We start from the raw sequence: 27,991 nt of genomic DNA, 5'->3' as shown, positions 1-27,991 counted from the left end.
GTACATTATTATTGATACTTAAAATGCCTTCTCTTTTCACATTTACTTACAGGTTATGGGTGCATTGGTTGAAGCAGAACATTGAATATCCTATATTGATTGTCATTGCACACAGAGCTGGCCTGGTGGAGATTTTAAATGTAAGTCAAGAATATTGTTTAAAATGAGAATAAATGTTATTACTACAAAAAAGGGGCAAAAGCAGAAAAATGTTAAATGTGTGGAGTGATTTCAGCATTACAGTTAATAAAGTCATAGCCTGTATCACACAGTTTATCACTCTGATTGAACCTGATACTGTACCTTCAGGTGAACAATTTGGGGAACCCAAAAGATCAGGAAGAAGGTCTTTCAAGTAATTCTGTGTATTCACAAAATGTTAGTATGATTAGAGAGAATGTGAGCACAATCTTGAGAGAATTTATAGGCATAAAAAAAACAAAAAAACTTACTTGCGCCAAAGACCCACTTGCACACCACTTTTGGAATACATTGTATTTGTCAGGATGCAACTTGCTCCCTGTTTATTTTAAAAAATGCAATAATAAGTTTCCTATATTTTGTATTCCAAATACAGTGATATTTTTGGTGCTTATTGCAGTAAGGATATATAAAAAAAGTTGGTACGATACATGAAGAAAAGCTTCATCAACTTCAGCTATATAGGAGGGCTCTCTGGGTGCAAATAATCATGTTAAAAATAGTTTTCCAGAGTTCCTCACAGAGAAAAAAAAACATTTATTTTATAATGGTGGGCAAAAGTCTTTAAGCATAATTAAATAATGTAGAAGTTAGAGAACCATTTTCAAATTTAGATTTATTAACAGTTGTACTAAGGTTAATTATAACGTTCTAATTCCTACAAGATGGAAAATTCACATATTATCCATTAAAAGCGACATTTAAAAAAATAATCATGATCATTTGGGAATGAATTTTGATTATTGAAAGCAGAATATTCTATAAACATCTGAAGGATTGTAGAAGCAAGAGTAAGACATGTACAGCTGTATACATCCACAGAGATCTATATAAAAGTTACCTCTAGGTTTTTATTGTCATAAGCAATAAGACCATACAGCAATTGTAATTCAAAAAATTGTCATTGCCTTTGTAGAAAGGACCCCTATGGAGTAAAAATGGCCATTAGCAGCTAAATGTGTTTTACTAGATGCAAATATCTGCAGGTATTCTTTAGTTATTGGTAACTTCTGTCGCATTTAAGAGCTCCCCTGGTTGACTCTACTAAATCAGGAAGCATTGGTATGTAAACTTCTTGGACACGCTCAGTTGCAGTCCCATCATTGCCATCAATGACCAATCAGATGTATGCCAGCAAAACACCTGTGTGTTTGGATAGCATCCATATGATTGGCTGCTGCTACTCCCACTCATTTCAGTGGGAACTCGCCTCCCATTAGCTAGGACGTCTACTGAATCATACTGAAGTATGCTTCCTGCTTTTAGTAGGGCAGCTAGAGGAAGAGTCAAATGATGCAGAAGGAATGCCAATAACAAAAAATGCCTGTACCTGTTGAATGTGTTAAAATGCATTGGGGTTGTGTAAAGAGTCGTGGTTTCTTGTCTGATGCTTGAGAAAGACCTAGCTAGGTCAAGTTTTTTCCTGCTGCGTGTTGGTGTTCTTGTGTGTCCCTCTTAACTGTGTTGCAGAGCCTTCCATTAAGCAACAAGTGACATCAAGTATGCAACAGTTGGGCTGTGTGTCCTATTCCTTCTTAGGCCTTCTAAAATTCATGGCCTTTTCCAACTTCTTGATGTTTTTTACTCAGTTTCCCAGAACAGCTCAAAATTCATTTTGGGGCATGGCATGTAATGTTCATCAGAATGAATTTGGCCCATTCTTCTGGGTAGTTTGTTGTAAGATGTCTGTGAATTTCAAGTTCCACAGAGTCCCAATGGGATTGAGATCAGGGGTTACAGGGCTAAATAATACATATACTTTTTTTTGTTCTTGAGTCACTCCATGTTGCTTTGGCCTGTACTTAGGATCATTCATCTGTTCAAAGGTGAATTTCCTCCCAAGCTTGCATTTTTAGTAGACAAGGGAAAAAGGTTTTTTGCAGAAGCATGATGCTATTGACACCATACTTCACTGTAAGGGTGGCATGTTTTGAGGCATAGGCAGTATTTGGTGTTCACTACACATATTTTGTGTTTGGCAAAAAAAGCCATGTCTTTGGGCTTATTTGACCATGAAACCTCTTCCTACATTGCATCTGAGGCAGTCTCATGCTTTCGGTCAAGCTCTAGACGGGGTGTCAGATGGTACTTTTCACAGGGTTAAACATGAAATCCATATGAACACGCGCATTTGTATACGCCTTTATATATGAAACCAAAGAAAAAATGGGCACTCACGGGCTGCACACTCAGAGAATTTATTAATATACACAGGCTTTTATTTGCCCAGGTGCTCCAAAAATAGCCAGATATATGAAACCAAAGAAAAAATGGGCACTCACGGGTCTTTGCAGTAAAGTGCATTAAGCACAATTTTATTTCAACCAGCACAAAAATTGTGCTTAATGCACTTTACTGCAAAGACCCGTGAGTGCCCATTTTTTCTTTGGTTTCATATATCTGGCTATTTTTGGAGCACCTGGGCAAATAAAAGCCTGTGTATATTAATAAATTCTCTGAGTGTGCAGCCGCTCCCTTTGGTTTGTATATATATATATATATATATATATATATATATATATATATATATATATATATATATATATATATATATATATATATATATATATATATAAAGATCTATCTATTTTTTTTATTATTATTTTTTTTGCCTGGGGTCATGAACCATTATTTCCAAAACTGTTCTGACAGATCATCTGTTGTATCTAATAATATTTGTCAGGTGAACACAACAGGACTACAAGGATTCTCTATGGTCAAATTCCAACATACCAGAGTTTTCAAGGGAGGATGTTAACAAAAAACTTGTATTTAATGAAAAGACTGCCAGGAGTGCCTTTATAAAGCTTTTGCAACTTAATTTCATGCTTTCGCACAAGACATAGGAGTAACTGATCACTTTAACTATTGACCATAAGATACTTTTTTACTTGCCTGCAATAAGAGATCTTGGCTTGGCATTGCCCTAGGACTGACCTCAGCCTCGCTTTACCTCTTACCTCCACAGCTGCTGTCTTTTATACTGAGTGTGAGGATATGATGTGATATCATGATGCAATTCATGTGAGGCGTGGTGTAAGGTCACTTTGGAGGCAGTGTCAGTTAAGCATAGTTCTCCATAGTGTATTTGGGCCAGATAATCTAATAGGCCCTAGAAACGCTGCCCTAGGCTTAGTCGGCCTACTAGTAAAGTACTGGCTAGGTGGCATGCCTGGGAAGCTCTCCAGTTTCTGTGTATCCCACATATTGAGAGGCCACCATGTCAAATGTTCTTGCCATTTAAAGCAGCAAAAGAACAAAAATAAAAAGGAGCAAAAGTCTACTAAATAAAACAAAAAGTTTGAGACCCCTCAAGATGTTGGGTTTTGGATTAATATTAAAAATGTAGTTATATGTTCACGCAAAAACTCTAATGTATCTAAATGTTCTCATAAAAATCTGAGTTCTTTTCAGCGCCAATCTATACTGTAATGTCATGTTGGATTCTTCAGGTTACCATGGCAACTCCTATGCCTCTCCCTGAGAGCCTGCACCCTTTATTAGAATATACCAAGCAGATAAAGATAAATGAGGCTTACATCCTTTAACAGACACATATTCACTACCAACCACATATAGCAATTAACATAAATTACTGACGGTTAGTCTGCAGGGAAGTTAATTAATGGGTCCCATAATCTGCATTTGCTATGCTGCAGAGCCTGTCTGCATTTTAACAATGATAAATGCTTAATCGTACTCTTTTATACATGACGGGTATATTGAGGGAATTTGTTATGCAGTTACACGGCAGGCCTTTAAGTCATTTTGGATACCACTGAGAGTTAACATCAAGTTTGTTGTTATTTACAGGTGTCCAGATCAAACCGTCAGTTTTAGGGGGGCAAGAGGCAGAGAGGGTTGGGGCCAGAGATACAAGAGGCAATGGTCAGAGGCGTTGTCACCCACCCGTCTTATCCAAACAGCCACCTCATATGCAGGGTGTTGCAAGGAGGCCACGTGGGAGCTGTAATGTAAATAAGCAGTAGTGCAATACACCTTGACGTGTTATAACTCCTTTTTAATGTTGATGTTTTTGAGGATGATTTTGGGGTAAAATCAAACTCTTCTGAACAAAACTGAGGTGCAGCCAGAGATGTTTTGGGTGAAATGTGTTGGATTAGTCTTTCACTTAAGTTACAAAGAGCAGCTACATCCCTGAAGGGGTTTGATTGAGCAGCCAACTTGAATGGGAACACCAAATGTTACATACACCGATCAGCCATAACATGACCACTGACAGGTGAAGTGAATCACACTGATAATCTTGTTATCATGGCACCCGTCAGTGGGTTGGATATATTAGGCAGTAAGTGAACATTTCATCCTCAAAGTTGATCTGTTGGAAGCAGGAAAAATTGCACGTGGGGGGGCAAAGGCTGGCCTGTAGTCAAATCAAATATATGAGCTACTGTTCAAATTACTGAAACAGTTAATGCTGGTTCCGATAGAAAGGTGTCAGAACACACAACGCATCACAATTTGTTGCGTATGGGGCTGCATAGATATGTATGTGTGTGTGTTAATAGATGTGTGTATGTGTGTGTCAGCATGAATATGTAAGTGTGCAAACATGAATGTATATGTGTAAGTGGTGTGAAAAAAGTGTTGGCATGAGTGTGTAATTGTGTGTAAGCGAGTATGAGTAAGTGTATGTTAGTGTAAGTATGTGTGCAAGGAGCCAATTGGCTTTTCTTGGCTATACTTGCCCCTTGGACCATAAGATGTCAACCCTCCCCCTGTAAGGACAGATTAAGGTTTTAGTCTTTTAACTCCATAATGATTACCAAAACATGTAAATTATCTGTAGTAGATTCTCACACTTAATATACTTTTTACTGTGGTTTAAAGTAGTCAAGGCTTGAAACATTTTCATACCTGGAACTATTCGGATTGTGTTTCCATGATCTGATGCCTTAACATTGGATCAATTGAAATATTAAATCCATAATTCTTTAGACTTAAATATCTTACTCACCCCTCCAGTATTCAGTGGATTCCATAAAGACTCCTTGTCTTTTCTGTACAGCTTGAATGCATTTTCATGAAAGTAATTTTTTCTTCACATTGCAAAATGGCAGCATATATTCGAAATATATTTAGAAGTCATAAATCAGTAAATGTGTTATTGTGGAATACAACTACATTTTATTTCTAAAAGACCCCTAATTGCTCAGTGTGGTGTCATTTTGATATGTTTTATGCAAATCTAGTAAATCCAATCCCAGAAATGTCATTGTATGTAAAAATAAATTGCTTTGCATTTTACATTACCAGACTTGAAGCAGATTGTATGCCTTTGTAGATTATATTATTCCAAAGACAGTCATATCTTCTCACTTCTTAATAAATGTTTTTTTTGTTAAATGGCGTTTTGAAAAAGTCTTATAGAAGAACAGTCTTGTAGGACTAAAAATAAAGCCTCTAAATATAACATTGATGTGTGCACATAATTAGTAGCTTTAATTAGTTTAAGACAGCAAGGGTGCCCCAAGTTCACTAAGCAATTGAATGTGCAAGTATGACACTGCCTACAAAGCCCCCTTCTATACGCCATAACAATATGAGTGTCCCCAAAATGGGTCGTCATTGTAAAGGCTACTGACACAGCTGCAAGCAGGATTTTCAGATGCTAAAAAATGTAAAATGTAGGTAGTGATACGAAGGAGGAAACTTAAAGAAAATATACTGTCAGTAGGGCTAACTAAAACTGACAAAGCAGGTCCTGCTCGCAAGGAGAGACTGGATTTCCAATTACTCCACCACACAACTAAATGTTTATACAGAGTAAAGGTAGTCAGGATGCTTTGACTGATGACCCTGGGTAATCTATGCACCAGTGAGACAGCATACAATGCATTATGGGCATGGATTCTCTATTTAATTGGCATTATATAACAGTATATTGTCTTGAATAAACATACTACTACCCATCTTCTGTGACGAAACACAAATATGGTATACCCAGAACAGACGAATGAGTCATCTGGATGAATTGAGATTCCAATAAATAACCAAATATATCCAAAGGTTAAGTTGTGTGAATTTTTTTTTTTAAGAAAGATAACTGTATTGTACACTTTTCCTGTTCAATGACATGTATGTAGGGATGGCTAGAGATGGACAGAGTCACCCTTGATATGAAAAATGTCTAAAGCCATACTAGCTCAAAAGAAGTCTTTAGTCAATGTTAAATACATTTTCCTTGTATTTCTTCCTAAAGAGATCAGTAATATATTTTATATTTTGACCCTTTTCTATATAGTCTAAAAAGAAAATGATTGAGGTTGAAGGGGAGCATGGACAGTTCACTTCGAGAGTTGTTAATCCTTATATATCTGAAATTACATAGCTTCCGTCTATCTATTATGCAGACTCTGATAAAATTTCTGCTTCCACGGTTCTGCTGGACATAATATCTTGCTTTATCTGCCGCATAACTAGTTATAACAAACTTCAGCTGGATGTTTTTGAAAGCAAAGCGGATTTAAATACATGAAAATGGAATGAATCAGAGTGCTTTTTTTGTTAAATGTTCGGAAAGCAGCAGCCTTTTTTTAAAGGAGCTTAGTAAATGTTTCCCTTAAAACCCAGTCTCCATTGAACTGAAACATCCCATTGCTTCAGTATTGTCAATAAATGTGTCAGGGGGAAAAAAAAGTCATGTGTTTCGCCATCGTCTTCTACTTGAGTAACTGCTCATTTTATTACCGTCAACAGCAACTTCGAACTCTGCGGGCAACCTATTCAGCGATTCTCCTTAGTCTGGAACATGTTAATTCTGTCCTTTCAGTGCAGCCGAAAGTTTCACAAATGAAAGAAACCTGTTTTCTGCGCGTTTAACTGGACACCACAGTACCTGTTTATTGCATTGTTTCCCCGTAATATAAAGCAACAAAAAGTATGACCACGGGGCCAACTTCTCCATGGGGCAAAAGGTACCCAGACTCGTTCCAGACTCCCGTTCACCGGGCAAAAAGCTGGAGCAGCGCTTTAATGCATGGACACCAAAACGTGTTGATCATTAGCACTTAAAGTCTGTCCTTAAAGATCCTGTTAGCAGAAGATGTCTTAATCTCTTTAATCTCTAATTTTTTAGCAGCATACTGTAAACCTTGTGTCATTTGGATTTATAGTGAAAGTCTATGGAACACAGCTAGACGGCAAGTTTTGATGAATAAAATTATTTCTTTACCCTTTTTATGTGAGCAAATATGGCTGTGAAAGCGCTAATTGGATTGATTTCATGCTATAACTGCTATAGTGGGGAATATTTGTAGCATGTGTTCGTCGCACCTTTGTTTGAATTCTCAATTTGGATGCAAATGATCAAAAGGCACGTGGTGCAGAATTTTCATCAAATTCATTAGCAAGTTGCACTTGACAACAACATTAAAATGTCAAGTCTTTGTGCATAATTTTTATACTCGGGGAGGATCTTCTCAGATTTCTTATTGTAATAACATATTTTTGCATTAATGAGAGATGGTGTAATTAATGTATTTTAACAGAGTAATGTTTTGGGATGGCAGGCTGTTAATACATATAGGGCTGGATTCGATGACCCAAATTAAACTACAATTTTCAAGGAAAATGCAGATCCCACTCTAAAATGATACTAAGCTATGTACTTTTAGTAGACAAAAGTGTCTAACTGCTTACATGCACTTGTTTAGCAGTTATACCAATTAATCACGCACCCACGTCCACTGATTACACTTTAAAACACATGTAAACTCGAAAAACAATGGCAAAGTTCACTAACCTTAAAGGGGCACTCCAGTGTCCCAGGAAGCCCCCTTAACAATGTATCCGTATGAAAGTATTTCGGAAGTAATTTCGTATACATTGTTTGAAGCTGCAAAAAAAAAAAAAAAGAAAGAAATGCTCCCCAGCTGCAGCTTCCCACATCCTCCGCGGTCTTATGCGTCACGCTGCTGCTTGGAGCAGTCAGTTAATGGCAGTCATTTTCCCTTAAGATCCTCGCCTGGATCCTCATTGTCATGAATCACAGAATCAAACTGCATTTGCTTCACTCTCCAATATTTCTGCAAACCAAGGCTTCACTTAGAAGCCATAGCCATTTACTTTCTATATTATACTATATTCTTAGCTTTGTGAATGCATGTCGACAGAAGACCACATACCATCAGAAAAATCTCTATGGATTATGTGTGATTACAGAAGGAACCTAAGGTTAGGTTCTGATTCCTGACATAACATTATTGGACTCTTTATCTCAGTATGTATCTATAAGAGAGCTGTAGTAACTCCCCAGTATCCTCCTGTTGTCCCCGGAATAACTTCCAGCACCAGCCAGCCTGCACACCTTGGAACCCTGCTATGTGTACCCAATAAGTAGACAACTACCTTGAATTGGAGTACAGCAGAAATGAACAGTTTATTCTTGTAAAACATAGACTCATATAGCCACAGAACTTCATTAACATAAATCAACATTGATGAACAGGTACATGTAGACAACCCAACCTTTAATCCCCTTTAGCTACTGAATCTCCCCCTGGCAGCCATCCTGTTAATGGGATTAGTTTACACAATGGAGTTCCTGCCTGTTTGGCAGCCAGGCTGGAGCCATCTCTGAGTACCTTGGGGACCTGTATGACAGGTCATTCTGTCACAGTATCTATGAAAAATTGGTTTGCTAGTACTCTGAACTTGTTATATCCCTTGATGTATGTAATTAAGGAGCTAACCTTTCATGCTTTTTTGCAGGAGTTTCTAGTTTGAATAACCCATGTGAAAGCAATATATGAAAAAGGCAATATGAAGGCGCTATATGCTTTGATGCTAAGACTGAAAAAGAGAACATTCAATAGAATGGTGAGTAGGACCATACAATCATAAGCCTACAGATCAGTAGGTAAACTCATGTGCAATGTAAAGATCTCTGTATATGGATGACAAAGCATCTGCCTTGTCTTAGCGCAAGTTATTTATATAGTGCCAACAATTTACACAGCTCTTAATACAATACATACATTCAAGGGATGTGACAAGATGAGAATTGACAGACTAAGACAAATCGATACATTAGGTGGAGAGAGCCTGGCTCGCGAGCTTACAATTAAGTATATAATAGTGGGTACAACTTGGCATTACACTAACATTGACCCCCCTTTCTCAATCTATCAAATACACAGCCAACTGCAGATACGTACATTTTTCATTTACTAAGTTTGTTGTATTCTATAGTAAAGTGCAACTGATTTGAAAGCCTGTATTGAAGACGAATTTGCGTGTGGGTCAAAATATACACACATTGTAGAATTACAGCGGGCGTTAATTTTGCTGCTGTAAAGTTTCCTACCGCCGAACATTTCAAATGCTTTACTGAGGCTTTTTACTGTACGTAACTTTATGACCTATTGAGAAAGGAAGGGTAGGAGAATGATGCATGTCATATACATAATTTCTGCTGTTTCTATACATTGATACATTAATACATTCAAACTCAGCAAAAATGTGAGCGCAAGGAAAATAGTAACATTAGTGGAAGGATAAAGGTCCTGAAGAGCGTGTATCCGTCCCAACAATGGACACTTACGAGAGTGTACGTGTGGGGGGTATTCTAATGCTGCCACTAGCAGTCACCATAGCAACCCATGGAATGTTCCTGCTGATTGCTTACCTGTTACTGTTTTACTCAAGAGGTGTTGTTTCTGTTGTATTATACCAAGCTTTTTTTACTTGTCAGCTTTCCGAACAGCACCAAAGTAATTTATTTGTTACCGCATATATTACTGCAAGGGAAGTTTTTAACTATCTCCATCGGAAAAAACTCTGTACATCACAAATTATCCATCCTTATTATAAATTACACAGTAATTAATGACAAACAGCTAGGACAGCATGAAAGGACCAGATCACAGGAAAGACGGCACATTAAAAAACCTCAATTCTAAATGAATTACAGTGAGGATTATTTGCAGATGTTTATGCTTCAAACCCTATGAAGTGAGCAGACCTGTCGCATTGTTTTACCACAGGCTATAAGGGGACAGATGCATGGGCGAGAAGAGATCTAGACGTATCATTATCAACGGGCTGTACATTAAATATGCTTAACTGCCGTCATTCTGAAAGCCCCGAAGCTACTTATAGTAGAACATGCCAGCTAACTGCGACAGGCCTTGAACATTTTGGTTTTGAGTTACTCAGTTAGACAAGCAGACTACCTAGCAGGTATCTGGAATACTCACTGTATTTATTCCCGCTTAAAGTAGACCTGTCTTTAAATAAACTCATGTAACTGTGTTTAAAATAAGAAACATTCTCTTAATGTTGCTATTGTTATCATCCATCTTAAATATTTATGACAGAAAATATATCACATAACTTTCATGGTAACTGTACCTCCCTAAGTGGAGTGTCTCCTACAATCTTTTAATAATAAGGACAGGGAAATTTAATAAGGAGGTTGTGCCCACAAGTCACCGAACAGCATATCTTTAAAACTCTTACGTTGTGAATTAGGTTGTATCTTTTTTGTTTAAATTCAGCCCCAAATGGTTAACCATTTGAAGAAGAGCAACATAGGCATTCTGGCTTAAACTGCAAAATGGCGGCCTAAAAAAAAAAAAAATTGTATTACTACTTTCATTAGTGCAAGTCACTTTGTATTCAATTTCTAATCACATTTTAGCCTCAAGTTAGAAAAAACATATGTCAAGAAGTCTGCCTTTTTTCTAATAACCGTTCATTTACTTATGAAAGTCATCTGTTTGTGCCAAAATAAAGGACTAGTTAGCAACAAACAACAACCTGACAAGTAGCACAAATTGTAATTCAGAGAGTAAGGCAGTTTTGTTTACCCACAAATAAACGACTGCAAAAACCGGGATCTATTAGACGGTGAGGGGACTTCAGAGAGTGTTGGGATTGTTGGAGGGTGGTGAGAGTCAGATGGCGTAAGCCAGATATTGGATATCAAAGAGAAATACATATCAAATTGTAATTGTTTACAAATTTAACACTGCTTCAGAGTTTAAGGCTGATCCACAATCAACCTATGCATATTCTTATATGCAGTGAAAGTGTGTAAAGTCACTGCCTTCTGTTGTCGTAACCTTGGGAGAAAAGTTTCCCTGTGACTGTGTATATTCAAAAGGTTTCGGTGCCTCAGAAGACTTCTTCATATGGCATAATGTCAGAAGACAGATCAGAGGTCCTGAAAGCTTATGTCACTGTACATCTTTTTTCTCTCTTGGGCCAATAAAACATGTCCATTTTCTGTTAGGCTAACGCAGCTTCATCTACTTTTTATAAAGGAAGGCCAAGGCCTCTTGGTGTTAAAGTCTTTAAAACAAACCTTGTGTCACTTACATCCAGTCATAAAAATCAGTGCCTGATGCAGCCAGGCAAACAGAAAGCTCTATTGTGTGGGTTTATTATATGTTTTATATACTTGATATTCTTAAATTGTACTCGCTCATACTCAAAGCACATCTGTAATTCTATTCTTTTCTTTGGAGGTTGAATCACATAACACCAACTCAAACTTCTGAGAAGCTTTTTACTTTCTATTGGAACAACCCATCAGTGGCTACTTGTGTGGCATGACAATGGCAAAATTCTCTAAGTCAAATTCTTATACAATAAAATAATTTCTGGGGTAGTGTGGGCATTCAACAGTACTGTTTCTAACAGTGAATTTAGTTATAAAGGTGTTAAATGAAGCAGAGTAGGTGGAACCCTTAAAGTCAGCTTCACTTTAGCACAGCAGTCGATATACAGTATATGTGGAGTGTAAGAGAGTTCTCGTCTTCTGATGGAAACGGGTATGGCTAATACAGCTATATACACACATTTCTTTTTTATAACTAAAAACATACAAGGTGTGCATTGCACCTAGATCCTAGAAAAAGGAACAGTGTAGTAGCCCATCCTCTTATCGACCCAGCCTTGTTATAGTCAGTTTTGCTTGTATGTGACTTTAGTGGCTAAAAGATTTGATATATTCAGCTCTGGGGCTGGAGAAATGGCAACATCAACAAGTTAATTCCTCTTCAGTTTTAGATAGAATTTGAAAGCCAGGCAGGCAACTTTAGATGCTATTTTAATATTTTGTAGAGGTTAGATAAGCATATGCCCAAACATCAATATAAAGTAGCAAAAAAATAGGAACATGCAAGAAGATTTTGGGAGCCACATCCAGTTGGCTGCTGGTTTAGACACGTTGTATTTCTTTCCATACAGTTATTTGTAATCACATTTTAGCCTGAATTTAGGTTGTGTATGCCACTTGAACTACACTTTCGAGTGCATGTAGCTGGGAGGTTACACAGCCCAACAAGGGTTTTTCTCTTGACTGCATCTGTCGCTTCCTGCTCACATATTAAGATATAAAAGCGATGCTTGTAACAACAAATAATGACACGGCCTGCAGGTTTTAGAAGCTATAGTTTAAGGTCCCATTAATCTACAAGTAACAATGCAGAAGATGGCTACGCATGAGAAAAGATGAGTCGCACACCCCCAGCCTGACTCAGGCTGTGACACTTTTTTTTATATTGTGTGCACCCCTATTATGGACCATACCATTTTAGTAGAAAAAGCACAGCACAGCAGTGAGAATGGCCAAGATCATATATTCCAAATGCCCACATTCCAATTATTTACTTCTCAATGTTTTGCTTTTGAAAGATTGATGCAAACATGTCTTAAACATAGCCTTCAGACTGTAAATCAAATATAAGATGACTTTTTAAATTTTGGTTTCTGAAGTGTTGCTTGGGTAAATTTGAATGCTGAAATGGATATGATCATGTAAAAGCGTGGTTTGTTGTTTTTTATATCTGTCTTTATTGTTCTGTTAAGTCCAATTGTGCAACACTATGTAAGCCTTTGGGAAGCCTGATTGTTATGATGGCATAGAAAATTTACTTTACTTTGTACCCAGCAATGTATTTATGGTGGGTGCTGCCCTAGGCCTAACCCGGGGCAGCTTGCCAGCTTCCGCCGGGACTCACCTCTGTGACTGCCATCCTTTGCTGCTATGTCTCTGGATATGACGGCATACCACAGCACTCCACATCTTATACAGCTGGCTACAATATACTATGGAGTTTGTTTCAGCCCACAGAGCATTGGTGCACAGGGACATCTGTTCCCTCAGTAGGGTGCTCTCCCCCAACTTTAGCCTAGTTTGGCCTAGGCCAGAATACACTGCTGCTTATGACATATGATTCTGTCTTGGCTAAATTCAGTTATATGTACAAGAAAAAAATGTAGCTTTAATTCTGGTTTTAAAAAAATCTCAATAGAATACAACTTTAACCCCTTAATGACCATGCCCGTACATGTACGGGCTCAAAATTGTATTGTCCTTAAGGGGTTAAAATAAGACAGTTTTCCATTTAAAAATACATCCATTCTTTTTTCTATTTATGCAATCATATATTTTATATCTTTTCATTTATGGTGGAAATAGTTAATATTTATTCCAGAAAAGACACATCCAAGATGGAGCTGGAAATGTCAGTGCATGGGCTGTCTTGACATAGTTATGTCCCATAGAACTGCTCATTGCTGAAAGACGTCTCTGAATCATGATTCAAGGGATTATGCCCTCCTGTTTTACTAGAATGTTTAAATGTTGGCATTTACAGATGGCTTCATCAACGAGTAACAAAACCACTGCTATGTCTGCTCCATGAGTTGGAGTGTGATACATGTGTTCATATTTGAAAACATTCACCGCTCTCATTTGCTTATTGATTTTGATTATTAAGTCGTATATTTTGCTCAGAATGTCTTGGCAGATAATTCAAATCGCCCATTAGGGCACGCTTAGGAGTCGTATCAAAATACAGTCATCCAATTTCATGTTAGGTATTCAATGGTTTATTCATAATGAGTTCTCAAAAGCTTTACAACTGGAAAGATAACTGTATAATGGGAATACTGTCCTTAGCGCTACACAGAGCTGCAGTCAATTTCATTTTAATGCGAAAATAGCAAACATCCTTTTAAGAGAACATTTGATGTTGGCATCGACCCCCTCAAAGTGTAGTGCTGTGAAGTTGTCCATTAAAATTGGAACAGCTCAAAAGATAAAATGATTTCACGCTTGCATGTCTACAGAATTTATAAGAAAAGCTTATTTAATCCAAGAATCTTTTTTTAGCTTTTTAAATGGTCACATTTCCAAGGTTAAAAAAAGAACCAGTATGGGGGAGTTGACTGCCTAAGAATTTGTTTTAGCTTGACCATTGTTCTACACCAAATCGCTAGTGATACAATTTTTTTCGCCTGCAAAGAAATTGTGTTAACATTCCTAAACATTGATGTAAGTTTCCACGTCTAAAGGGAAAAATAACTTGCGTATGAATATTTGCAATATATGAAAAGGTTTTGTAACATACATTTTTGTGTTCTTTTAAAACGGTAACAGGTAATAAAGAAAAGCACGTTTTGTAAAGGTTCCCGTTTAATTTTTTTTCTAGGCTTGAGAATATCACCCATAGTCGACTCATAGCGAGCACTACAAATAATATGACCACCAGATTTTCCCTTTCATTTTTTATAATCTAAATAATATTAAAAACAAGAAATAATGTATAGAATATAGACTATATGATTCATGAGCAGAATCATGAGCAGAATAATGTCAATGTAGCACCCAATTTAATTAATACAACTCATTTCTATTAATGATAGAGTAGGGAGTAGAGCTGATGCCAGAACAAATAGCGCCCGGCAAGAAACTTCTGACACCCCCTCCCCCATTACCACCAAGACCACTTGCTCGCCATGTTTTTTTACAATAAAAATTCATTTAGAATATAATGGAGGTTTTGGCCTTCTATGGGCATCCCTCATGTGTTGCAGAGGCTTCTGTTCCCCTTGCAGACCTACATTCACACACTGAGAACAGTTTCTGGTGTGAAATCTGGCGTCCCCCCCACCCCAGTCAAGGTGCCCCAGGCAGCCGGCTAACTTGGCCTGACACTAAGGCCAGCCATGTTAGGCAATCTGCTAACACCAGCGGTAGTTCTTTTTGATATGGGCTGTAATTTAGTAACTCGCCAAAGACCACATGCAGCTCAGCTGTGGACCTTGGGGGCAGCCTTTTTTATTTAACTAACCGCAGCCGATAAACAGAGATGATGATAAATTACTGGCTTCTGTAAGAAGGTATCCCTCCCAATCTTTTACAAACACATCGCCACCACAGTCTCTCTATCTTTGCCTGACCTCTTTGTGTCAAAATGTGGCATGGATCAATGCTTGTAGCTGTCAATCTGTCAAGACAGCCAGCCCGCTATGCAGCTCAACTGCATAGAGAAGCAGAAGTTGTTAGGAGTGGCCTGTATAGTTGGAGACAGCCTTTGGAGTATATTATAAATAATGAGTTTGTCACTTAGAATGTCCCACCGTATGTTGCCATTTTATCCCTTTGTGTTTGTCACTTTCATTTGTGAGATGACTCTTATAATGGACACTTTTTTTCCATAATAGCCTTTTCGTGTTGTATGACTCGGTATTATCATGTTCGCCCCTGGCATTACTAGGGTTAAACCACAGCTGTGAACATCATGCATAATGAGCCTGTGAATTACTAATTACGCGCCCGTATCAAGGGAACATCTGTTTTCATCTAGGAGAGGCATTGAGACATTTGAGATTCCACATTATGTTTACGAAGAACACATACCTGGGAAAGGCAAATTTTCATTGCCAGATCAGTGTCAAACGTCTCTTATGCACATATTAGCACCCTTTACACCCGGTAACTAAAATGGAGTGTGATTCTGACACTATACCGAGATAGATCTGGATACGTAAATGGGATACGCTGACATTTGAGTTACATTGTGACACAATGTTGTGGCAGTGCATTATTATATATATATATATATATATATATATATATATATATATATATATAATTGTAAAAAACAAGGGGAGATGTGACATGCTGAGCTGATTAGAGATTAATTTTCATATTGCTACAAGAGTAATTTGATAGTGAGCCGGATCTAAGTGTAGTTTGGGTGAACTTTGGAGTGACATGAGGCATCTCAATGTAAGCAATATAAGTTCTGTTTAGTTTCTAAGTATTACCCATCATGTGGGAAATAAAGTGGTACTGGAAAGTGGTTGTAGAAATAAAATGTTTCTTCTAACTAGACTGTTCTACCAGCTGCTAAGGAGAAAGAAATGTGACATCATGCATCAGAATCACTTTTTTCCCCCCACATTCTTCCATTTTCATGGAATTGGTACCTCCTCTTTGACTCTATGGTGCTGAACACTTCTATTGGCAATTGTCTGTGGTATGATTGTCATGGAATGGGGGGTCATACAAAGAAATCTCAGAACTGTAAGAAAATTCACAGATAAAGTTCTTCTCTGCAGTTTGCATTACATTGTTTTATATTTTTCACTATCTCTTGTGAGGTATAGCAGAAAGCAAAATGTATTCTTCCTAAAACATTTGTGTTTGTGCAAAAATGTCATTCGAATGAATACTAAGATGATATTTGATAAGACAAACCATAAGACGATATTAACAACCTCATATATTCTTGCAAACATGGCTTGAAGTACTTAGCCTCAATACATCAAGCTGTATTCCACAGGACCAATGCCGTAAAATAATTATATGGTCTTCTTTTTGAGCTAAACCATGTTCTGATTTATTCTGTGCCATTTTCTTGTTTGGAATTTCAAGCTTTTGAGATTTCTTTGCTTCTTGCTGATACTGCAGACGCAGTTGACACTTGGCAGAAGGACAGATACATAATGTGTGGGAGGTTTGCCATGGCAAGTTTCACTACCTATATTGCTTTGGAAGAATACTAATTTTTCTGTAAGATGTTATCTGGAATAATCCTTCATGTCTTTACAAATTGCAATTCGGCCAGACTCTTTCCTGTTGACTCTCTTGTCAGTAGAGATCTTACTGATGTGGAGAGGTGGATATGCACAGATGTCACTCACAGACTGCTCATTGGAGCGGCTGTCAGTGCTGATGGGGTGTATTGCAACTTCAAAATTGTAAACGCATACAGAAAAGCACACCAAAATCAAGGGTTGCCCCCCCCCCGAACGGGAAGCTAGATTCAACTACATCCCAAATTATATGTATATATGATGTAAATATTCCAGGCTTGCTGTGTATATAGCAAATGTTCCCTTTATTATTGTCCCATTATGGTTCTTTGTAGAATATTGCAGTGATGGTGCCTTTCAGTCCCACCTGTTCCCACACTGATGTCGAAAGTAACATCAACACTTTCTGATCAACCAGACTGAAGTATATAAAACTCACCCTAGCCCCTCCCCCCACCAAAAACATACTATATAAAAATTCCCATACCGACCCCTACTTGGGAGCCATAATTATGCAGATCCTGGCACAGGACGTTTATATCGCTGATCAAACTGTTAAACACACACACCACCAAATACATTAGATGCCTTCAAAAGGGGTCTGAATATTTTTATTATTATTATTATTTTTAGAAAGGCATGACATACAGGGCTACAAATAGAATAACATTCATATTTTAGAGTTTCATGATCCAAGGAGAAATCAGAGTCACAAAGGAATTTTTCCTTGGCAGAATTTGAAGTAGCTTAATTAGGGGTTTTTTTGCCTTCTTTTGGATCAAGAGTAGGAATGTTAGATAGAAGGGTTGAACTTGATGTAACTATACCAAACTGGAACACATAGTATTTCGGAAAATGACTACTCCACCCTTTATATCACAAGAAGGTATAGTTCCTAAATGTGCTTTATTTACTTGATCCTTTAGCCTTTTTTAGATACTCATAGCAATAAGCAAATCTGTAATGTTCCACTAATCAACCTGATGTATGCATGTGGTTTCTTTATTCAAGAAGGAACTTGACTCTTCTGAAGATTACTCTCAACAAGTCCACTAAAAGATGAACAAGCACAATAAGCGCATCTAGGTAATGAAGCCTTTTTCTGATTCAACTAATTGGCATACAAGCTTGTTGTAAAAACGTGCTTAAATATCAAGGATAAATTTGTTTGTGTTGTTGGCATAGTACTTGATGTTTGAAATTCAGCAACTTGCTAGGTGGGCTTCCTGAAAGAGTTTGAACGTCTACAGTATTTAATTAAAATCCTTGGCATTGTGTCTGAAGGACATTGGCAGATGTCCAGATAGCATTTTCCCCACTTGATTCATTTAATTGAAACCATGGGGAAGAAGAAAAGTTGTTGGCAAAAGGGGAAAAAGAACATAAAGCAAGGTTTTTATACTATTGGATATGAGCAGACAAGGCAACAAAGCTGATAAAACAGGATTAGTAGAGCCGTTTAGTTGGATGTCACATACTGTGACATTCTATACAGAGATGGAGTCTTGCAAGGATTAACTTGCTGAGCATGAAGATGTTATAGACAAGAGGGCAGCATTAACCTCTGTAATGCTAGGAGTGGCGCTAGTCAATGAAGCTGTGAGCAAGTGACGTAACCAAGAAAGAGAATACCCACAAAGGATTAAATTGATCTAATTGTATATTCACAAAATGTCCAACTTGAACGTGTTTAGTACTGCTTTGACACCAAGTCTTGTAAGAGCGGTAGATGATTAGAGGTTAAAGATGATCCTTAAGAACCCTTAATTTTGGGGATGCCATCACACTTATCGTGTCGCTTTACAGAAAATGTATGACTGATCTGGTAAATTATATCATCTTGAGAATTTGTGTCAAAATGTTGAGAGATTCAGGCAGCATAAATGTAGCCCAGGGCAGCCCCACTGGCTGCATATGCACTACAAAGTCTTTAATTTGGCCTCCAGCCAGCCTGAGCTCTTCATTGATTTTACGCCGCTACATTGTTCTTTTTAATAGGGTCTTTCAAATATAGCACATCCTGCCAAAAATACTAAGGAAGGCGGGTAAACAACACATGAAGGTTGCCTAATATAAAGATCTGTTATAGTAAACAATATTTATCATTTATAGATATGCTGAACCAATTTTTAAAAGGAACCATGACAATTTGTGGGCACTGCCCTTTAGTCTGATGGCCTGTGCTGGATGGGTGCCAGCGGCATTCAGTGGTGAAAGAAGAAAGCACTGAAGTGCATGTGTACAAACGCTGCTGGTAAACTAAATGAGCCGAATGAAACCCAGTCTTAGAGATGCCTGAAATCTTGCCCCCTTTAAGTAATAAGTTGTATTATCACTCTTCTTAGCTAAATTATTAACTGCGCTCCCTAGAATGCTAAGCAAATGAACCTTAGCAGATCTCTCCTTTTATTCTTCCCAAAAAGTTTCAAGAAGCTTTTTGTTAGTTTCTGTGGCAACAATCTATATTAGTGCCAGCGTTAAGGTTAATTTTTCATTATTAAATTTGTGGGAAGATTTGGCCATTTCATACTAGGAATTATGTTTCTAATGTTCCGTTTTGTTATAAAAGTGCTAAACTGAGTAGCGTGGGGGGGGGAGAGTAAATTTAAAGGGGAAGTTACACAAAAATGAAATTAATGTTGTTACGCAACCATTTTTACATTTGTCATTCATTATTTTGATGGATTAACAACCATTTTTGATATCACAGTAATTTTATATACAAAAGACTAAAATTACCCTCTTCTACACAATAAAACCAAGATATCATGTTGCTATTTTAAGGAACTGTATTAAGTATATGTATTTGTTTCAAATTTTTAAATTTTTCATTGCCCTACAATGAGGTTGATTACCAAAAATTACCTACATTGAAAGTTGAATGGTTATCTATTTATGAAACATAATGTTAGTTCCGTTTAATAACATCTTCAGGAGATTGTTGGAAAAAGTGTATTATATATTTAATATTGGCTTGCAATCTGTACAATACAAGTTAAGATCAAAAGGACTATAAATGATTGGGCATTTTTATGCTAATTAGCAACTGATGCGTTAGAAAATTATTTCTTTTGAATCCAAGGACAAATTGCAATTATGTGTAGTGGTGCAGAGTTTTAGTAAAGGTGATAACAGGAGGGAGGGCGCATTTTCCTGCGGATTTTCACTAACTCGATGTGAAGAAACAATCATTGGGGGGGGTAGTACTTTGTTCGTATAAATGATGTAAAGCCAAGAGGACAGTTGTTTTTTAAAAAGTACTTTTTGTTCTTTTACATTATCCTTCAGCAGAAGAATAACTTCAGCTTCCTGTCTGTTAAAATTTACAATCTCGGTTATACCGAGATGTCTGTATTTACACGTATTTTGCTAATTTTTTTTTTACCGGTAATGCCCTTTTAAACCCATAATCTGGCTGACGCATAACATTTTTTGTATTTTTATTTAATGTTGCTTGGCCATTTGGAAGTTGTAAGGTGAACTATTGAATATTGCAAAATTCAAATGTAAGTTACCTTTCGTTGCTGTAAGTCAAAATTGTTATGCACTATTGTATCCTTTTACCGATTGTACAGCGCTGCGGAATATGATGGTGCTATATTGCACAAATACATTTCTTTGGTTTTCAGACTTTTGTTGTTTTTTTTGGTCTCTATACTTTTAGCGCACCTTAGATTTGTGAATTTTCCATGTGTAAATATATCCTCACCTCATCCTCAGTATTTAGTGAAAACTGTGCTGTTTGCAAATACCTTGTTCATCAACAAAACAAGAGTGTATTCCTACTTTCACTTAAGATAAATGACATGAGAATTCTTGGCTGTTAAGGTAACACTGTTTACTGTCAATATCAGACATCCTAGGAAAGCTAATGTTAATTTTTCCTGTACGTGTGAAATTTCGGTACTTTTATTGTATTTTCCATGTACAGCCTGCTGAGCAGACAGATTGTTTTGGTTAAATAAAAACTTCTATATCAATCAATTCCAATATGCTTAATGCTAAACCAGGCAAAATGGTGACATTTCGTACCATTTTAAAGTTATGTAAACAAAATAGCACTTGTGTGTTTTGTACAGGAACTTGATTAGGGCATTAAACGGACCGTGGTTGACCCTTTGCAGAAACTTGGATCCGCAAATGCCTCAAAGTGATGTTTTTTTGTTATACACACACACACAACACTAAGCAAATATGCTAAATATTAGTTATTTTGACAGGGCTAATTTGACAGATACAAACGGATGAGGATTCCCACACAAGCTTTATTAGAAGTTACCTTACTTACATTCTTTACATCAGAATAATTCTATGCATAATATGCAAAAATAATGTATTTAAAAAAAATACATAAGAATTTATGAGCATGTAGCTTCTTTATTTTTTTAGCATGTATTCAACCAGTTGGGTATAAAAATAATTGGAAGGGATAGACGGAAATATAAATTTTAAAATTTTTTTTTTAATTCTATGCTACAATAATTAAAGCATTTAGAAAAAAGCACATTTCTATTGCTAGCTGCATTTTTTGTGAACCTCTGACATTTTCATTTGACGTGCTATGAAAAAGAATGTCATTTTTAGAGGTTTCTTAATTTTTGGTCAATGGGATTAAGAGCTGGTGTTAGATTTATTGTGGTTATTAATTATTAATACATATTTTTGTCTACTGTTTGTTTTGCAGACATTCTATTTGCCATCAGCCAGACTTCAAGAGATCTCATTCATGCAGACCCGGCAAAACCGGCATAAACCTTATTCAGCCTTTGAACAAAACATGGTAAAGCGCGGCAGCTGGTGTTGTGAATCAGGCCGTGACCGATAAGATACCGGCTACTTCACAACACCAGGGTTGTACTGTACCTCTCTCTACTCTTGAATGTCGTTTGGTTATCACTCTGCAAGTACTGGAGTCCTCTTATTCTCAATGGGATAATTAAGTAGCTTGATGCATTGTAGAGATTTAGTGGAACTGATAATTTCATACGCATTACTTTCACATCATCCTGTCAATCCTCATCAGTCATGTATTTAAGTAGATCATCGTGGTGTTAAAATAATGAAATGTGGAAACATATACTGTGTGATGAAACCAAGCTTTGTAAGCATGTAAATGTTGAGACTTTTTTTGCAAACAACATAGAATTAGTATTGTTTGGAATACATCTTTCAAGAAATAGAAAAATGTTATATTTCATCTTTGTAATGTTCCAAATAGAAAGACAATTACATTACTTACATGATACTTCAAACAGGAAAAGGTTTATTTGAACCCAATAGAATATCTCAAATCTAACCTGGCAGCACAATGAGTAAAACATACTTTGGGTTTTTTTTCTTTGTTTCTTGTTATAACATTATTTCTTAATAAACAAAATCCTGAATCCATGTAATGGCTCCTTATCACCAACAGACATATCCTTGCTGGACAACTTTTTAAAACGAGTAATTATACATTACTAGTGAGGTGCTTCCACACCAAGACATTTAGTTTATGATGCTATGGTTATTACAAGCAAAAATACAGGTGGAATAGATTTAACCCCTTAATGACAAAGGCCGTACATGTACGGGCTCAAAATGCATTGTTTTCAATGGGTTTAGGGAACCCCCATTGTCCTTAAGGGGTTAAAATAAAATTTGATTCACAGAAGTGATCATCTTAAGTCCCTATGGCTCCTCAACTAAAGCTCCACTTGCATATTTACTACTTTTGACTGTGATCCTGTGTGTGTGTCTACACCAGACTATACCCCTGCCAATCTGTCATTCACTGACCATGTCATCCAATTGTCCTAAACTGCCTTAAGTACATAAGAGTAGCTCTAGAACAAACTAAAACAAGTATTATATTGTTTGTACCCCTGCGGTGCATGTTGGTCCCAGTCCTATCACTACTTACACCTGTGTTAATCTACCGTACTTAAAAGTTTCATCTACATCCCGACTCGCTGTGTCTGTAGGACATCAGACAGCAAGTCAGGATATAGATGAAAGTTAAGTAGATTATCACAATGTTAAGATAATGAAATTTACGGACATATGATGCATAATAAAAAAGTCACGGCAGTCATGTAAGCATATGAATGTTGAACAGATCCTCTTAGAGGCTCTAATTAAAAAAAGGGGAAACTGCTAGAACCATCAACTGAACCCTATAGGAAGGGGTTAATTTAACTATTCCTTCCTTATGATTATCACCTGAAAAAGGGTCAATTGAGGTACCAAAAGCATGTGACCTTATATCCTTTTTTTGTTAGGCCAGCAGAAGGTATTTTCTTTGACTAGAGACTCAATCTCAAATTATTTTAAGCACATTACCATGCATAACTGTTCTTTAAATAAAGGTGTAAACACTTGTCCTCCAAAGACTTTACATATGCAACCCTTTTTCAAATACCAAACAGAATCAACAAGGTTCATCTTTTTTAACCTTTCATCTGTAAAAAAACAAAAAGTATTTTTGTAAGACATACTCCTGTCAAAGTATTTTAAATACATTATCAGTTAATACAGGATCCAAACACCATTCCATGCACCAACATTTTATAGTTTATATACCCACTTTTGGTTCCTAGAGCCCAGGATTCTGACAAGTGATTTTGAGAATGAAATAGATGATCTTTAACAGGCAGATGAAGAGAATTGTTATCTAAAACATTACAATGGATTCCCTTGCATTAAGCAATAAATCTATTTCCGAACACCGCATGGAATGTGATACACATTTATACCCGTTTTAAAAATGTATATTCAGTTAATATGATAAACCGGATTCCAACTTGCATAGCCGTGCCCCTTTAACTCTTCCCAAGGGGGCACCATAGATCAAGGGAGTCCTTGATTCAGATTCATTCAATTAGCCAAAATAAAACATTAAATATTCAATACATTCAAATGAAATCAGGCCCGTTTTGGCAGAGTCAGTCACTTGTACCTTGAGTGAGAGAAGCATTCCCAATTAAGGCAAGGTCTTCAAACTGCGAGAAGCAAAGCTACCATGAAGCAGTCTGATAAGGGTTGGGACTGCTTAAACCTGAAGGCTGATATTAGGTACTGCATATCACCTGTAAGGTGAATCTCATTCCCACTGAGGAGGACTTGGTTGGGTATTTTGGCCTTCCTGTTGTGCGTACCCGACAGAAGACCGGGAGGAGGTATGAACAGGAACCACAGGGTTTGGCGCAGGAGAAGCAAGCATCACTGCAAAGGTCAGCTCTGGGATAGTGGTCCTTTCTTAAGGGGAGCCTTATGAACTCATTATGCAAAATACACATTATTGCAGTAAGCTACATTTTTGTTCAAACGACAGAACCATCATGTTCCGGAAGTCCACTGGGAGTAGGGCTATGCTTGATATATAATATATATATATATATATAACAATTTTAGATATTTTTTTATTTCCTTCGGTGGCCATTACCTCCCATTTAGCCAATATCTATGACCTACTCTCCAACCTACTGGTTTTATTATTACCCGAGGTATGATAAAAATGTCTGCAACATTCAATCAATAAATTAAACCTCTTTTTTCTTTATTGGGCAAAGGGATGGTATGTAAATAGTTTAAACCCTTACCTGTTTTGCAATATTTATAGAGACCTGTAAATGAAGTGCCCTGGAAATTTTGTTAAGCATGTTAATCAACTTATATCCAATGTCATTTAGGAATGAAAAAGGAGTTCAGGAAAATCACTCCAAGCATATCGCTGATGATTAGTGGTGATTTTGCAGACAAAATCCTTGAAGGGATTCATATTAATTTTTCTTCCAACTGATTTAAAGCCTCTAAACTGTTAGCAATTGTTTTTTCTTACATGGAATGCATGGTTTGTTTTTTTACATTATATGAAAATCCAGAATGGGTACGCCTGTCACTCCTGTTTCCTGGGAAAACCAGGAAAAGGGTAAAAGGTATGTCATTACGGCCCAGATTTACCTTCCCATGATCCACCTATTTTTATTTATTATTATTATTATTATTAAAGGAAGGCCATTTGTATGCAATTAAGGGCCCAAAAACTCTATACATGGATTTTTTTTGAAAAGCACCCTTATCCCTCCTCTTGCTGCTTAATAAATTCTACCAATGTGCACACTTTTGTTTTTAATAGAGGCTGGATAATTTTTCTGGACTACAAACGCTTTACCAGGGTTTTACGTCTATTTCCAAATAATAATCTTTAGGCATACGAGCATATAAAGCACATTTGTCTTTTGGACCTATCTTTATGAAAACTTTCCTCTATTAGTTGGTAGAATATTAGCATTACCTAAACAAATCCGAGCAAGAATCATCAGAAATCATCGAAGGGATAAATATTGGGTATTCCATGCCACTACGTCAAAGTACCCCAAATTCGGCAAGTTCTATCTAATTTGCTTACCAACGTTTTAACCCTCTGAGACTCAAGCAATTTAAAGCCTTCTCTGGACACCATTATCGAGGACCCTGTGTGGCAGATGGGGCTGCTCAATCCTAAGGTTTGTTCAGAACCTGTAAGCATGCACACACAAAAAAAAAAAAAAAAAAAAAAAAAAGAAAACAGAAAGAGGAGCACGGCCTAAGGAACATAAAAGGCATACACATTCTGATTCCTGGTTTGCTGCTAGAATATCAATGACTTATCACCTAAACATATGAATATATTTTAAATGGCTCAATATGTACCATTAATGCAACACACCGGTAGCATGTTAAGCACACAACTTATGGAAAACTGGTTTGGAGCCGCTAGCTAGTTAGGTGTAAGTACCACCCTACTGGACAACACTGGCAGAATAGTAAAAAAAAAGCTGGAACCCTTCACAGGCGTAAGAGTAGTCACAGGACTGGAACCAACATGAACAGCAGGGGCACCAACAGCAAACCTCTAATTCTCATATTAAGTACATGAGAGTAACTCCAATTGCTTATTTATTAAGAGTGGTTTCCAGCATAGAGAGGTTAAACATCAGTAATGCAAAAATTACAAAAAAGGTTATTTTTTTCTTTGGTGGATTCAAGGGTAGGGGTCTTGTCAATTACAGTAGCAAACTGAAAAGCTCATACATATTCCTCAAAAAAAGAATACAAGGAAAAATAATTTTAACATACACCAAATAGAAAGGATTCTGCACTACCATTCCATTGAAAAATGCAAACTGGTTTCTGTTCATCCTTACTTTACCAAGTAAAGCTTTTAGCTCAGTGTGTGGTATTGGGGAGGCTTGGAACGTTCACAGGTATCGTCCCTAAACCCTTGAAAGATATAACGTAAACATAATCATTATTTATTTTGAAGGATTTCCTAATATATAAAAAAAAAGTATTTTCCCCTCAATGTTCTTGTGGCCTGCAGAGTGTTCCTATAATAAAGTCTGCTTGCTTTTGCCATCCAGTGGGCTGTTCTAATGACACAGGCTGTGGCTGAGTTCCTGAACCAAACAGCTAGAGAATACATGGGGGTGAAGACAGAGACAGCACATCGACAAAGCGCTGCTCAATGTCAGCGAGAGTCACTGGTCATGTGTCACCGATACAGACATCAAGAAGCAAAATCAGATTGGGTCACAGGTCTCTGGGGACAAAAAGTGCTGCTTTAATAACGCACCTATTCTGTATCTGCACATTCTTATGCACGGGCCTACTTTTTGAGAGCGCGCTTGTCAAGCACTGAAAGCGTCACATTTACTACCGTACACATTATGAAAAGGTGCTCGTCAGCAGTAGATGACCAACTTTTTCTTGAAGCTTACAACAGTTTTGAGGGAGCCAAGAGAACAGAAGCCAGCCCTGGAGTAGTTTCCTAAAAGAGGCTTATGTCAAGAATGTAATAGCCTTTTATTTTCTAAATTTAAAAAAAAAAAAAAAAAAATCACAAGTGCGTTATTATAATTTGCTTAGTGTGGACAGCAGATACCATTTTTGAGATTGACGAGCAGCCTTAGGTTAACAATCACTGAGACATATGTATTTATTTAATGCAGAGAATTATACATCAAATCCAAGGCCCCAGGCTTTCTTCCAGCTTGCCAGCTAGCTAGAATTCCAATACATCGGGAAATAATCATACAGCACGGTTGGAGCAATGAAAATGGTCTCTGCCAGATTGGCATATTAGGGCAGGAAAGCTGTACTGGAGCCAACACTTTCTGAATGACTGTTATTTCTGGCATCGCTGAAGCATCGGTCTGAATGCTCACTATGCTTGATTGGCAGCACAGGCATCCTAATGGCTCTGTTTGAATAAGTACCTGATAGACATTCTGAAATCCCACCATACATCATCCAGCTACCCGCTTTTTCTCCGCTGTGGACTGAATAGTACTAGCTGTTTATGTTAGTGACCAATTCATCACATAATGTGCAGCCCATCTACTTAACTTGTCAATGTGTACTATTAAGTAGCATTTAATGTACTTCTCTGAATTACTGACAAACTAGAAGACACAACACATGGATTATTTCTTAGAAATTCATACTTTGGCTTGTATCATTAAAATATTTCTAATTTAATGTAAAAGAGGCAGCTAACACTCTGGCTCGTCGGGTGTTATGGCCACAACATATCTTTAGCTCGATGTGGTAAGTAGCTATAAACCAAAAACACTTGAATGCTGGAAATATATTGCTCAAAATACAAATATAACCAAGAGGAGGGGATTTGGCCTCCCCAATCCAACACCTCCTCTCATGAGGTGGTGCACTCTAGGTCAGAGCTGGACTATCCATTAGGCATATTAGGCACATGGCCATGGGCCCCATCATCTGTGTGCCCATATCGCTGGATAATCCAACCAGTAGTCGTGCAGTATAGCATCAGTAGCCACACTATCCAAGCTACTGTAGGTGGGAGGCAGGACCCTAGCGTAGCAGCTCCCACCCAGTGTAAGAAAGTGGGGAGCCAGGCAAATTGCTATTTTTTTTGTTAATAGGAACCCTGGAAGGC

At 37.2% G+C, this 27,991-nt stretch overlaps 1 long non-coding RNA gene across 2 annotated transcripts; it reads left to right on the top strand.

Annotated features, from left to right (window-relative positions):
• LOC128497857 (uncharacterized) lies at nt 1-22,442 on the top strand. Of its 2 annotated transcripts, none has more exons than XR_008354344.1 (3): nt 1-140; nt 8,935-9,042; nt 21,743-22,442. It is a non-coding gene; the product is annotated as an uncharacterized LOC128497857 (long non-coding RNA). The 2 variants fall into 2 exon arrangements; XR_008354345.1 differs by lacking the exon at nt 21,743-22,442 and adding an exon at nt 18,070-18,427.
• The last annotated feature ends 5,549 nt before the right edge of the window (nt 22,443-27,991 follow it).

Source organism: Spea bombifrons, chromosome 5 (genome assembly GCF_027358695.1).
Source record: "Spea bombifrons isolate aSpeBom1 chromosome 5, aSpeBom1.2.pri, whole genome shotgun sequence".
Lineage (NCBI taxonomy): Eukaryota > Metazoa > Chordata > Amphibia > Anura > Pelobatidae > Spea > Spea bombifrons.
Note: the sequence above shows the minus strand (reverse complement) of the source record. Positions and strands in the feature narration are given on the sequence as shown.